Source organism: Centroberyx gerrardi, chromosome 1, assembly GCF_048128805.1.
Source record: "Centroberyx gerrardi isolate f3 chromosome 1, fCenGer3.hap1.cur.20231027, whole genome shotgun sequence".
Classification (NCBI taxonomy): Eukaryota; Metazoa; Chordata; class Actinopteri; order Beryciformes; family Berycidae; genus Centroberyx; species Centroberyx gerrardi.
Window position 1 is genome coordinate 18,987,680 of NC_135997.1, and position 13,626 is coordinate 19,001,305.

Below are 13,626 nucleotides of genomic sequence, written 5' to 3' on the forward strand. Positions count from 1 at the left end.
TATCCTATGTGGCAAACCCCACCCATCTGGCACTGAGGTATGGGAAAACAAACCACAAATAGTACTTGCAAAAACTATTTGACCCACGTTTGGGGTGTAAATACATTTTTCTAACAGTATCAGACAGTATGCCAAGGGCAGACATTTACATTCCCAAAGGAGAGAAAAAGAAAGCCAATCTTCAAAGTGGAACAAATAGAATTATTCAGGAGATGGCAGCTGTGTGCTCAAGTATAGCTAAGATAACGCTACTTCTGAAAACGCACAAAAGACTGGTGTTAAATTTTTTTGTGCCTTTGTAGAAATTATGCCATAATGAAAGAGAGAGAGCAAGAGAGCAAGCAAGAGAGAGAGAGAGACAGACAGAGAGAGAGCGAGAGAGAGAGACTTATAGTACAATAGTACAATATGTATCTATCATGAAGAGGCTGCTGGTGATTAATGCACTAAGATGGCCGGTGTGGAGTTGGCACTCATCCATTCCTCTCCTCTCCCTTCATTCTCAGCACGTCACCCACACATCCTCAACACATCCATCTAGGGGGTTCTTTTATTCATTTATAAAGATTTGCAACCCTGTCACATCTCCCACTGCCTCTGTATGTTTCCCATGCTGCGGTGCATCCAGCTAACACTCACAGATAAATGGAAGCCGGGGGGACAGCACCCAGAGGGGCTGGAGGGACACGAGCAGGGAGGAACCGGGAGCCGGTAGATGACAAACACGTCCTTGAATTGCAAATGGATACTCAGTTATCAGTCCTTTTCGCTCATGCTCTCTTACAGGTTTCACTTAAACAAAGAGATACTGTGGACGTAACTGCTAAAATCCCATAGTACTCCAGAGAAATATCTGGCACATACTGATGCAGCACATTTAAATTCCTGAGGCCCTGGAGTCCACGCTTTCCGAATTACTCACAATGACGAGCCTGAGGCAATGTGTACCCAAATGGTCTGCACTGCAAAGCTATCTGGAAATTATTTTTCTTTCTTCAGACATTCGCTGACCGTTAAATGAAAACTGTAATAGGATATAATACCTATCCATACATTCAGCGTAATGCCTAGATTCCACTTAGTCTGAATGCACTCTTAAATGTCACCAATATCCCAGAGAATTGGCATAGCAGCTTTTTATAATTGGGTTGCAGAAGAATAAATCACTGAATTTCATTAACTGCCTGTGTTCATTTCTAAAAGACATTCCCATTTGCACTGTATTCAAAAACCCACTTAATTTCCATTGTTGAAGAAAACATTAATGAGACAAAATGTGATTAGTAAAAAGCGATACACTGCTCTTCTTAATCCATGCTTAACAAACAGCAATAAAAAAAAAACGATACTTGAGAGTGGGGGAAATATTTCTTTATCCTGTAGAGGGCTCCTGTATGATAACACAGGACATGTGGCCTGCTTCAAGGCCACTGTAAGGTCACTCAGTCAAACAAGCAGGTCATCAAAATAAAAGACAACTTCCTGCCCCCCCTCTCACTTTGTGTGCCCAATGGCAACATGAGTTGGGGTGCACGGGATGGAGGCCAGTCCAAAGCGGAGGTGTGGGCTCCACCTGCGGTTTGCCACCTGCTCTGAGAGAGCTGAGCATATGGGAGAATTTCAACAATGGGCTAGAGAGAACAAGGTGTGGGGACAAAAAGATGAAAGAGAGAGAGAGTCATGGCAGAGAGTGGGAAGGTGTGGAAAAGTAATGAAAGAAATGACAGCAGAGGTTGAGAATGGAAGGGTAAATCAATGAGAAAAAGATTGGAGTTAAAGAAATTTGGGTGAAAAAAATGGCAAAGATGTCTGCAGCTTTTTGAAGTCCATTCTGACAAAAGTAATTCACCTATATCATTTCTCACAGTTCATACAATACAGTTATCAACACAATATCTCAATTCCTGCTACTACTAACTACTACTAGCTTTCATAATACTTTGTGTTATTAGCCTACTTCATTGTGACAGTAGAGGGTGTCTTTATCTAGCAAGCAAAAGCTAAACAAACCAGCATTTTGTTCAAATATAATACGATGATTAAGCATTAAATACTTGCATTTATGGCAAATAAAATGTTTAGCTTCAGTATACAAATTTGGCCGAGGGAGAGCAGTGTGATCCTTGCTTCTCCCTGGGAGCCTCCATGCCAACCAGCACACACAAATCACAGACCTCATTTCCACACTCCAATTTTTTTTTCCCTCTGCAGCCAGCGCTATCTTTGAGCCACCAGGACACAGACATGACACTGCCGGGGCTCCTGCTGCTGCTCTCACATTATACACTGCTTCTCCTTTTTGCTTTGAGCTGTTTTTGTTCCCTTATGTGCGGAAAATAGTAAACAAGGGAGTATAATTCAATAGTGAGGTGGATGGAGCCCTGGGAACAGAGAAACCGGATTGAAAAAGCTCGGTGAACTGCGTCTGAACGCATGTATTGCATGTGCCTCCTATGTTTTGGCTGTTTATACGGAGGCAGCGCGTCCTTTCGCTTTGAGCTGTTTTTGTTCCGTTATGTGGGGAAAATGATAAATAAGAGATTCAAATAGTGAAATGGAGAATTTGAGTGAAAAAGTTTGGCGAACTACATCTGAACATATGTATTGTGTGTACCCCCCAGGTTTTGGCTGTTTATGGAGGCAGCATGTGTGTGTACACGGGCTGGAGGAGGGTGGTGTTGGTGCTGCCAGGGACTGCTGAGGTGACAGCGTGGAGGGAGAGAGGATGTCACACACCCAGCACTATGCTTTTCGATTTTTTTTTTTTTTTTTTTTCTGCGGGTGCAAACACCACAGCAGGATCAGACATGCAGCAGCTGTAGTCTGGAATCAAGCCCAGCGGACAATTAACACTGCTACCATGCAGGGTTGTGCATAGTAAGAGATAGGCTCAACGGGAGGCTCATTCATCCATTCATTCATTCATCCATTCATTCATTCATGCATTCATTCATTCAGTCATTCATTCATTTGTTTTGCTTTGGGATTTGTCAACTATGGATTGAAGTACACATCTAACATTTAACACATCAAGGCTTGTTTTTGTTTTCAACATTTTCGGCGATCTTGTTGAGAATGCGATGGCCCTCCATGGACTCCAGTAGGCTCTCCTTTTTCATTGATGAGGGGATATAGTGAACAAATTCTTGGAAAACCAGAAAAAAACTGTGTAGTGGGCAATACACTAAGGGACTCAGGGGAAGCTGCCAGAAACCTAAGCACTCTCTCACTTCCTATTTTTCTCTGTCACCCCCTGTGTCTTGCTCTCTCTTTCTCTCTCTCTCTCTCTCTCTCTCTCTCTCTCTCTCTCTCTCTCTCTCTCTCTCTCTCTCTCTCTCTCTCTCTCTCTCTCTCTCTCTCCAGATCCCAGTCAGCCTCTCCACTGCAGCTCAGGCCCTTCATCTCCTTCAGCCTATGCTGTTGCACTCCACAATGTTACTTTTTCCAGTAATAAGTGGTGTAACAAATAACCATACACTATAATTATCCCCATCCCCCAATTTGTTGTTACCTGTATAAGCTAACCTATATGGAAAAATGGCAGTAAAGTTTATTTTCTGCAGGTAGAAGTATGCTCACTACTGTGATTTTACCAAGCAAAAGGATGATATAAACAGTGGACATCAACACTATTTGGTTACTTTGATCATTCGCACAGAAGCACACAGGCGAGGCTATTGAGTTATCCTGATTTTTGTAGATAAAAGAGGATGCAATCGCCAATTTTGGGGGTGTAACAGAAAAGAAATCTAGTGTAAAGAATTACTGCTCCCATGGAGTAATACGGTAAGTAAAGTAAGTAAATTACTTTTGAAACATTGGGATAAGGTCCCCATCCAGTGTCTCTGTGTTCTCCACTGCAGACGCTGGATTAGACAAACGCACCAGAGAAGCATTATTCAGGGCTTTTAGAAAGCTTTTTGGAAGGTGACAGGGGACAGGTTCTCTCCACTCTCACATGAGGGATCATATATCTGCTGGCTCAATCCCTTTTGACCAAAATAAGGAACAGCAGCCAAAAGTAATTGATTTCTGGGACACATTATGTAAATTCAGAAAATAAGGTGCTGCACAATAGACACAATTCTGGTGGACAAAACAACAACATAAAAAGATTTCAATAGTATTTCTCTTGATTTGATGTGATATTGTTCTATATTTTTGTTCTGTAGTATGTTAATGATCTAAAAAGTTAAGAAAAGTGACCATTAAAAAGTACATTCAATAAGCCCAGAGATACTTAAGTGCTTCACTGACAGTACAGTACATCTCCCTTGCCACTTCCATACTGTCTCAACTTTGCAAACAGAATTTGTCATAATCAGTTTAAAATCTGCAGTGTCTCCAATATGAAGGCTGGGAGTAACACTTATTTTCACTCACACATTCTTAAAGTGGTGATGCAAGATACCATTAAGCCACATTCATTGAATGCTGTCCTCTAATTGGCCCCAACTGACTAAAAGGTTATAGGCTTCATCGACAAATACACTTAACAAACTGTCTATTAAAAACTATTAGTTAAGACTTCACAATGGAACTAATATTAAGTGCATAATTAAGAGCATAAGGACTTAGACCTTGTAAGTGCCCTGTATCCTTGAAGCACACAGCGGAAACACACAAATATAACCAAGGTGTGATTTCAAACTGAATCAAAGGTTTGAAAAGTTTGAAAAGGTCTGATATACATGCATCGCTTGTCTGAAGTCATGTTCCCTCATATCCATCATCACCTATCATATCAGCAGCAACAACAGCACAAAGTCAAATGTACCAGTGGCCAGAGAGCTGAGAGTACTTTTCTTATGTAGAAACACACATTCAAATTTCAATAGCTCATTTCCCATATGAACCAGGTCGCATAAGAGATTCTCAAATATCTAAAAAAGTGTTTGTAAAATGTTCTTCCCCTACCAGTAATCACAAATATAATCATTAATATGCTTTTTCTTCTTTGCTTTACAAGTTATTGAAGGTGGAAAAAACGAATATCCACCAAATATCCAATATCAAGCTAAATCGTTATCTGAGAACGAGGCAGGCTGAGGGAAAGTGGGTACAACAAAAAGGTTACTTACTGCACTTCACAAAATAATTCTTGGAATGCACCGAACATCACAGATTGATGATATGTAACAGTCTAAGAGTATCCGTGGGTGTAATTTTCCTTTAATGCACGGCGTGATCTGATGAACCTAGACCGGGGCAGGCAGGATGACTCGGAGTCAGAGGACTCGGTGGCTTCTGCAGGCGATCATAGCCCCATTAAAACTGAATACGCCATGCTTCACTCCACCACAATGACCAGAGGCATCAGTGTCTCCGGACTGTCAGGCTGGACTCAGACAGAGCAGGTGGTGCTGCTGCACAAGGTAAACACTGCCTTTCCTTCACCAGCCATACAGAGCACAACTAATGCCAAGGAAACTATAGTTTGTTTTAGTTTGTTAAGTTTTCTTCACTCGTACAGAGCCGTTCATTTCATGACCTTAGTAACATTAGTTACCCTAAATTGCTTGGAATCTGTCACACAAATTAAATATAATTAGATATTTTTATTACAAGAGGTAGGCTAGCCCACAATATGAGCGTAATATACACAAAACCTAACCTTTGAAAAATGTGCTGTTCAACAAGATCAGAAAAAAATTAATTAGCTATGTTAATCGTACACTGCATTAGCTTATGAATAATAAAACCCTCCAGATGAAAATAACACCAGAGTTTCATTTTTACAATGAGTGACTGTAGCCTACTAATTAGTATTGAGGGGACAATCCAGGGTAACAGAATATAAAATAGTTTCCTAACAGTCCTTTGTAAAGAAACACACCAGGTCCCAAAACACATTGATTTCCTTTACAAAAAACATTATAAATGTCTCTGCCTCTTCAAAAAAAAAAGCCAAAATCAACAAACATTTTCATGATATATACAGTGAGATAGTTCCTGAAATTTAGGTTACACAAGGCTCCTGATGAAGTCAAACACCAAATGTAAAGAGAGATAATGTGTGTGTATGAGAGAGAGAGAGAGAGAGAGAGAGAGAGAGAGAGAGAGAGAGAGAGAGAGAGACAGACAGACAGAGACACAGAGAGACAGAGTGATAGAGAAGGGGTTGCATCAAACTGTAGCACATGGCCATCTCGTGAGACCGTGCATATCAGAGCAGGCAGGGGACAAGTGTAGGAGTTTAGTGGCGTGCTGGGGCTGGGGCTGGGGCTGGGGCTGGGGCTGAGGCTGGGGCTGGGACGGGCCTGGGGCTGGGGCTGGGGCTGGGGCTGGGACGGGCCTGGGGGACATGGTGGCCATTTGACACGGCAGGCTGCAGGTGGAAGATGACAGGTACGGGTCAACGGAGGGGAGCAGATAGCGAGGCGGGGGCTGATGGGACCATGTACTGGGTTCCAGTGGACATGAAGGTCTCAGCCTCCTGTCTGTATACTGTATATCTACTGTATGTGTGTGTGTGTGTGTGTGTGTGTGCGCTTCCAGCATAAACCTCTTGAGATGTGTCTGGATTTGTCTAACCATACTGCACGATCCTCATATAATACTACAAACAAATAATCAATGAAATAGATGAATGAAAATAATTGATCTCATAGTATAATCAGTCCCTGCGAACGTATTTTTTACTCATCAACAAAAAAAGACAAATCTTCAATGCTGATTACTAGAGCAAATGACAACTGTCTACATGCTGTTTGTCAGAGGCTGGCTCAGCTACAGCTACCTATGACTGACTGAGCTGGAAGAACAGCAGACTGCATCAGAGCACTCAGGTATCACTGTTGGAGAGATCACATGGCTGCAGCTCCGACTCTCTAATTGGGCCCTTAGAGAGACTTCAGAAAACGTTAACACTTATCCCACCAAGTCACATGTCCTGCACTAAGCCCTTGCACAGATGTGAGGTCTTGTTGTCACTGTAGCATGTGGGCCAGAATGTACTTTAATGGTGCAACATGTAGTGTTTTATTTTTTTTTAAGCATCAATGTATCATTGGCAAATTAATTGCGATACCTTAATTACCGAAAACAAATGAGATCATGATCGATTAGTTCCATGATCGGCAGCCTCTATCTCGCCCCAGTGGTATTGTTACTGCTAGTGTTTCTCAAAATTCGTACATTTCCCTCTCTCATCGCTCTGGCTGTGTTTGTTAAGAAGAGCAAGAAGAAGGGTAAGAGCTGATACTAACATATAATAAATAATGAATAAAAATGTATGGCTTTTAAGCGTTAACTCTGTTTGTGCTGGAAGCGCAATGATGGTCCTCTTCCTGTTTTGTGCCGTATGAGTTCAGCACATTTCCTGCAAAATCCGACCCCATGGAACATAATGTAAAATTAAGTATAGAGTCCAGTAGAAGCAGCCAATCCCATATGCGATGGTCTTGTTTGTTAATGGTAATTATACTAATGTCTCAAAATTAATTTGGTAATGATTTATTCAAGTTAAAATGCTGCACATAGCACCGTTACATTTTACATGAGTTGTTGACACCAGTGTCATCAAGGCAAATTCTTGTGCATTTATAGTACTATAAAGTGATTCTGATTCTGTCATTTCTGTTTATAATGCATGCCATTCATGTCTAAGGAAACTGCCTTTCCGGCGCAATAGCATAAACATAAAGACGCAAAAGGAAGCCAATCATTAACAGCAAGGTCGTAAGTGACCTGGTGCTGACATGAGGAGGCGTATGGGACCGAGCAGATGCACTGACGCTGACCTTGATCGTTGGCGACGGTGCAGCAGGGGCTGGCTGAGGCCTGAGGAGGCTGGACGGAGGGAGGGGGACAAAGGGGGATAACAACTGAGGTGGGATAAGCCTGGTAAGCCTCAGGATTCCCTCTGTAATCCATATCCAAGTCAAACAGCAGTATGAGAATGTATGTAATACTGTATGGTCAATCACAATGCTGTATAATCTAGGATCACTTTGAAGAATGTATTTGTTCAAGTTTTACCTGTTGAGGAAAGTTGTACTTACAATTTGGAATTCATTGTGATGGATGCAGAACAAAAAAAAAAGCACAGCTACAAACAGCCTTTGTATTTTTTTTACATGTTTCTTACACCCGCTAATTCATTTATAGGGTGTTATCCCCTACAAATTATTCCTGTGACAAACACCAAAGCTCTAGTCTTGAAAGAAACAAACTGAAAGCAAAAATCATGATGACAAGCAAAAGCACAAATGAACTGTAAATGTGTGTGTTGCTTTACTAAAGTACTAAGAACTTCCCGTATTGATTTTAGCTTACCTTAGGGGGCTTCCGCTGGCAGACAACTACTACTGGCAAACAATGATTGTGTGAAAACTATGCTAAATGTCTTTTAACACGTGCATATATTTCTGCAACGTAAGCTATTCGCTTTATCACAGCCAAATACTCGAGCATCCCACACACACGCACACACACACACACACACACATGCACACGCACACCACACAGTCTCTGGGCTGGCGGAGCTAGAGAATAAATCATTATGCAGCCCACAGAATGTGTTGCTTGCAAGAGCCAGAGCCTTTTCCAATACATTTATCCATTACACATCTGAGCTGCCACACTGACACTGCTCATGCTTCCCATCACAGCCAACATACAACCTTGACACTATCACACAGTCAAAGCAAAGCCCAGAGAGCACCACCTGCTCACACAGGCAGCGTGATGGATGGGCTCTCGTCTGAAGCCTTGGCTCTGTCCTCGTCTCACCACAACGCAGCAGGGGGACGGTGGTGTCTACTTCACAGTATGGATACTTGTTGTGTTTTTGTGATGCTGGCCATAGAAGATCCTACCTCCATATCCTTGATGAGGAATAGAATACTGATGCATATGTGTGTGTGTGCTCATTTTACAGATATTTGAATCTGGGGTCCAGTGGTAGTTGAGTAGGTGAACACTGCTGAAGAGAGGCAGATATACTGTGACTCCATCATCCTACATGTTTCAGCAGCAATTGTCCTCTCAAGTGTTGCTGTCATTTTGGGGCTTTTCCACCTATAGCGAAAATTAATGGGATTTCTTGGATCCCATTTGCCAATTGATGTGTTATTAAAATGGGTGAAATAATGTAAGTTATTACATATTTTAATGTGTTACTGAATTAAAAAAATATATATATATATTAGCTAACAATCACGGTGTGGATGTTGCATTATCCTCCTTACAGTCTGTTATTCTCGCTTCACAAAGCCACAAAATGCTGCAATGCTAAGCTAAGTGTGGCTTTTTTACTTTTTTCATTGCAGCTTCAAAAACCCATCAGAATCCACCTCAACAGATAAAGAAATGCATAATAGCAGGACCCTCGAAAGCAAAAATAGTCAATTTTAGCACTGGATGTAGTTAAAGGCAATCATTTTACACCCCTATTCATTTTCACATTAATCCCTTATGTCACGCTTGAGAGGACAGTTAGGTGGATAGATCGTATTTACAAAGGTGAATAAACTTTATACAGTATGTCTGTGTCTTGAGTGGAACTAACTAGTGCCTATATGGCCGACTATGGGCCTAGACCAGCCACTAAAGGGTTTCTGGTGTCATTTAAACAATGACGTTTAGTGGAAGTGAGTTGTCGTATGATGGCTCCATGACAACAACACTGAATCGTCTCGAAAAGCCTCCAGCTATTTTTACAAGTGAGGAAGATGGATTCAGACAAACTAGCATGACAACATTTGTGCACGCTCCCTCCAAAGTGTGACAGAAGCCAAACAGAGAATCCCTTGCTGCCCTCCCTGCCAACATGATTGCTAAAGATATGCATCCCATCAGTACCGTAGAGAGCAGAAAGTGATGCAAACGATTCTTTTTGTCCATAATCTGCTCTAGCCTTTGTCATTTTCGGCACACATTCGAAAATTCATTTACATTTTCCTTTTGATAAGGTTTTCAGTATCCAACCAGAACGTTTTACTGTAGTGGCAATCACAAAATACAAGGATGATAATAAACACGGGTGAATATCAGCATTGTTGTTTTTATTGCCCATTCCCTACGTTTGTTGCCTCCTTCTTCAGCAACTGTTGTGGCTTTACAGACGCCACTGTACTGTCTGTCTCAAGAAAAAAAGTTACATGTTGTAACTTTAATAGCTTACACAGAGACCATAACTTACCCCCGTTCTAGTGCTTCAAGTGCAGCATCCAAAGGTTTCTAGTAGGCTGAATCTACCTGTCCCTCCAAAAAAGCACCTGTCTGTTCAAATCAAACTTCTTCCCTCTGTCCTTAAAGATTTACAGTCTTCTTGTATTTGATATCCCTGTTGTTCCACATGGGACTTGTGCTCTTCCCTATCCCCAGTACGATGACCTTAAGGACTTGATGGGTGCCAATGATGTCTCATAATTACATCCGCTATAAAGGAAAGGTCTGTCTCCTAGGTGACAATATCATTACTGAAATGTGTGTGTGGCATGAGGCCAAATCTAATCATACTGACACACACTTGACCTTCAGTAGCCATCTAACACACCTCACTACCACAGGGAAGAGGGGAACAGATAGCAGCAAGCACACACACACACACACACACACACTAAACCCCCACAAAAATTGCATTTCCCTGATATTGTACCGTGTCAGGAAATTGTTTATTTGGTTTGTTTGTTTGGTTGATAGATATATCCTGTATATTATATTACACCCAACAAATGAAAAACAGAGACACTCATTCATTGCTGTAATTCAATTGTTGAGCTCTATACCTCCCGTGCGATATATTGGGTGCTGTGAAGTGTTTCAGCTTCAAAAACATTGATGCATTGGATATTAAGAAATGAACTGAACATCGAATAGCTCCATAATTTACAATGTTTAATATTAAACCAAAAGTAATATTCCACCTCTACATTTAAGCAGGTTAAGGGCTGGCAAAGTGCTGGCAAAGTGCTGAGTATAGCATGTTCTGACACACACGCGTCACACAAATCGCATGCACACACACGCATACACACATGTGCACGCACACACGTACACTCAATGTTGAAATGGCGATGGCTGTGCTTCTAGCACTCTCAGATGCTGAGACAGTCTCTGAAGGCAGACTAATAAAACATCCATGAAGGGTGAAGGAACACACTCAGCAGCTCACATAGCTCACACACACATTTGCTACAGTTGGGTATGTGCTTGTGCATGTGTAAACGCCTTGTTTGTCTGTGTGTGTGTGTGTGTGTGTGTGTGTGTGTGTGTGTGTGTGCGGGTGTAATTCTCTGGAGGCAGTGGAGCTACACACTCTGATTATCCCACTAATGAAGTAGCCTGTGGGGAGCGGCCCATCTCATTTGAAGTCTTCAGGGTGACTTTAGAGCACTGAGCTGAGGCCATGACCATAAATCAAACAAGTGTTACAAGGAATGTATACATTTATGTGTCTGAATGTGTGTTTGTTTGCTTGTGTGTTATGAGTGGGTGCATCTCCAAGTGCATTGTGAGTGTGTGTGTGTGTGTGTGTGTGTGTGTGTGGCTGCAGTAAAAATTCCCCTTCACTCAGACATATAAGGTCCTACGGAACAAAGCACTCATTTCTGACTGATCTTTACAACAACATACTCCAGTCCTTTTGCCTCCGTAGTTGTAGCAATAGTAAGAATAAGCAATAAAGCTGGACTCATATTCTGGCATGAAAACAGTTTGAATGTCCTGAGAAAGTTTGATTACTGATTAATACGATAGGCTTCTAAAGTTCCTGAACTTTCCCTTTAATGCTCTCTGACTCTTGATGCTTCACTGATGCTGTCAACCTTGCAGCAAGTAGACTGCCACCTCTCTCAACCTGCTGTCTATTTACTTCAAGGGGAATGCCACCCGTTTTAAGAATTCATATATGTTATTTCTGGGCCCCAGGACAGTTCAGTCGATGTCTGTGAACTGGCACCGCTCTTTCCTAAAGCTAGAAATCAGAGAGAAAACCCTTGAATTAGTGATGTCACTGGGATGTAAAATCAGGGGCTGCTCCATAGACAATGAATGGGGCGCTGACTGTGTGGAGCCTTAAGATGCTAAACTGAGTTGTTACACCAAAATGAGGTTTATATTCTAGCACTGCTAACAGGTATGAACCAGAATTGAAACCTCATTTGGGTGCAAGAACTCACACAAAAAAGTTAAGGGTCAACAAATTCAGTGCCGCATTCATTGTCTATGGAGCAGAGCCAGATTTACAGTAGTTCTCCAGTTTCCAGCTTTAGGAAAGAGTGGTGCGTGGTGACTGAACTGTCCTGGGGCACAGGAATAATGCGTGTGAATTCTTAAAATGGGCGGCGTTCCCCTTTAACCTGACTCTGCTCCCTCTCTATCACTGAAAGATTCATTATTATCCTTAGAGAAGATAGAAGAAAGGATTCACTGGATAGCTAGTGAGACAGAAGTAATATTGTGTGTGTGTGTGTGTGTGTGTGTGTGTGTGTGTGTGTGTGTGTGTGTGTGTGTGTGTGTGTGTGTGTGCGTGTGTGTACACTACTAGTTGCTAAGCATGCAACTAAGCTTTAGTCACTGTACATTGGCGTGTGCCAAGCTGTGTGTAATGAATCTGCTGCTTGTCTCAGTGATTTCCCATTCTCTCTTCCAGCAGTTAAAAGACATAAGCTGAAATGCCAAGGTCTCCATCCTTTAAGTCTTCTACAGAACAAAGGCACCAACTACATTATTCATTATAATAGTGGGCAAAAACTAAATATGACAAAATGACAATCACTCACTAAATGTGACTGATGACCCCATCTTTGAAGAAGCAAATTACAGTTCTCTAAAGGAACCTCCCTCTCTCTCTCTCTCTCTCTCTCTCTCTTTCTTTTTTTCTTATATACACCAAAGATGTAAATCCTGGCCGGCCTGATCCAAACCTATTCAGTTCTGGTAGAAATCTTATTAAATTTTTAACTGTGCCATTTTTCAATTCCATCCATTCCAATGAAATCACTCACAGTCACAGAGAATGACTCAGACTTCCCTCTATCACACATGTCTGGTTTTCCTAAATACTTGCACCTTTCTTCTGGGTAACACATTTTTGATGGCCCATGTCCCTATAATAGGTATTTCTGTAGGTATTTTCTGTGCAATCTACCTTGCTGTATTTGGCAATTCCAGGTTGTAACCAAATAGAACACCCAATTTCTTGGCGTGTGAGTGTGATTGTGTCTGTCTATTACGACATAAAGTTGCCTGTATTCATAAAGTGCTGCTGCAGGATTCACAAAACCTTAGGGAACTTTAGTCTTAAGAAAAAAGTTAAGAAAAGTTGATATTCATCAAAATAGTTTTTAGGTGTTTTCTTAACTTTCTTTTTATTTTGTCTCCTAAGAAAAATGACGAATAAATGGGATTCTTAAAAGCAAAAGTTCTAAAATTTGTTCTTAATTTTATATTAACTTTAAGATAACCTTCCACTTGTCTTGCAATTATTGCAGTAAAAAGGTAAGCCTCTAAATCCATTAATTAAAACACACCTTTTAGAATATTGATGAAGTACCATGGATTGCAGCTAGAGAGGAAAATCCTCCAAGACCACACAGAATCAACCAAGACAGAATGGATCCCCTTACGCTTCCTGATCATATTTTACTCAAACAGTAAGGCTGGTTATTTTAAATTTGC

The 13,626-nt window shown here is 41.4% G+C and overlaps 1 protein-coding gene across 1 annotated transcript in view; it reads right to left on the minus strand.

Moving 5' to 3' along the window:
- kiaa1549lb (KIAA1549-like b) overlaps window positions 1-13,626 on the minus strand; it is a 56,409-nt gene that overhangs the window by 36,999 nt on the left and 5,784 nt on the right. The gene's annotated exons all lie outside the window — the stretch shown is intronic.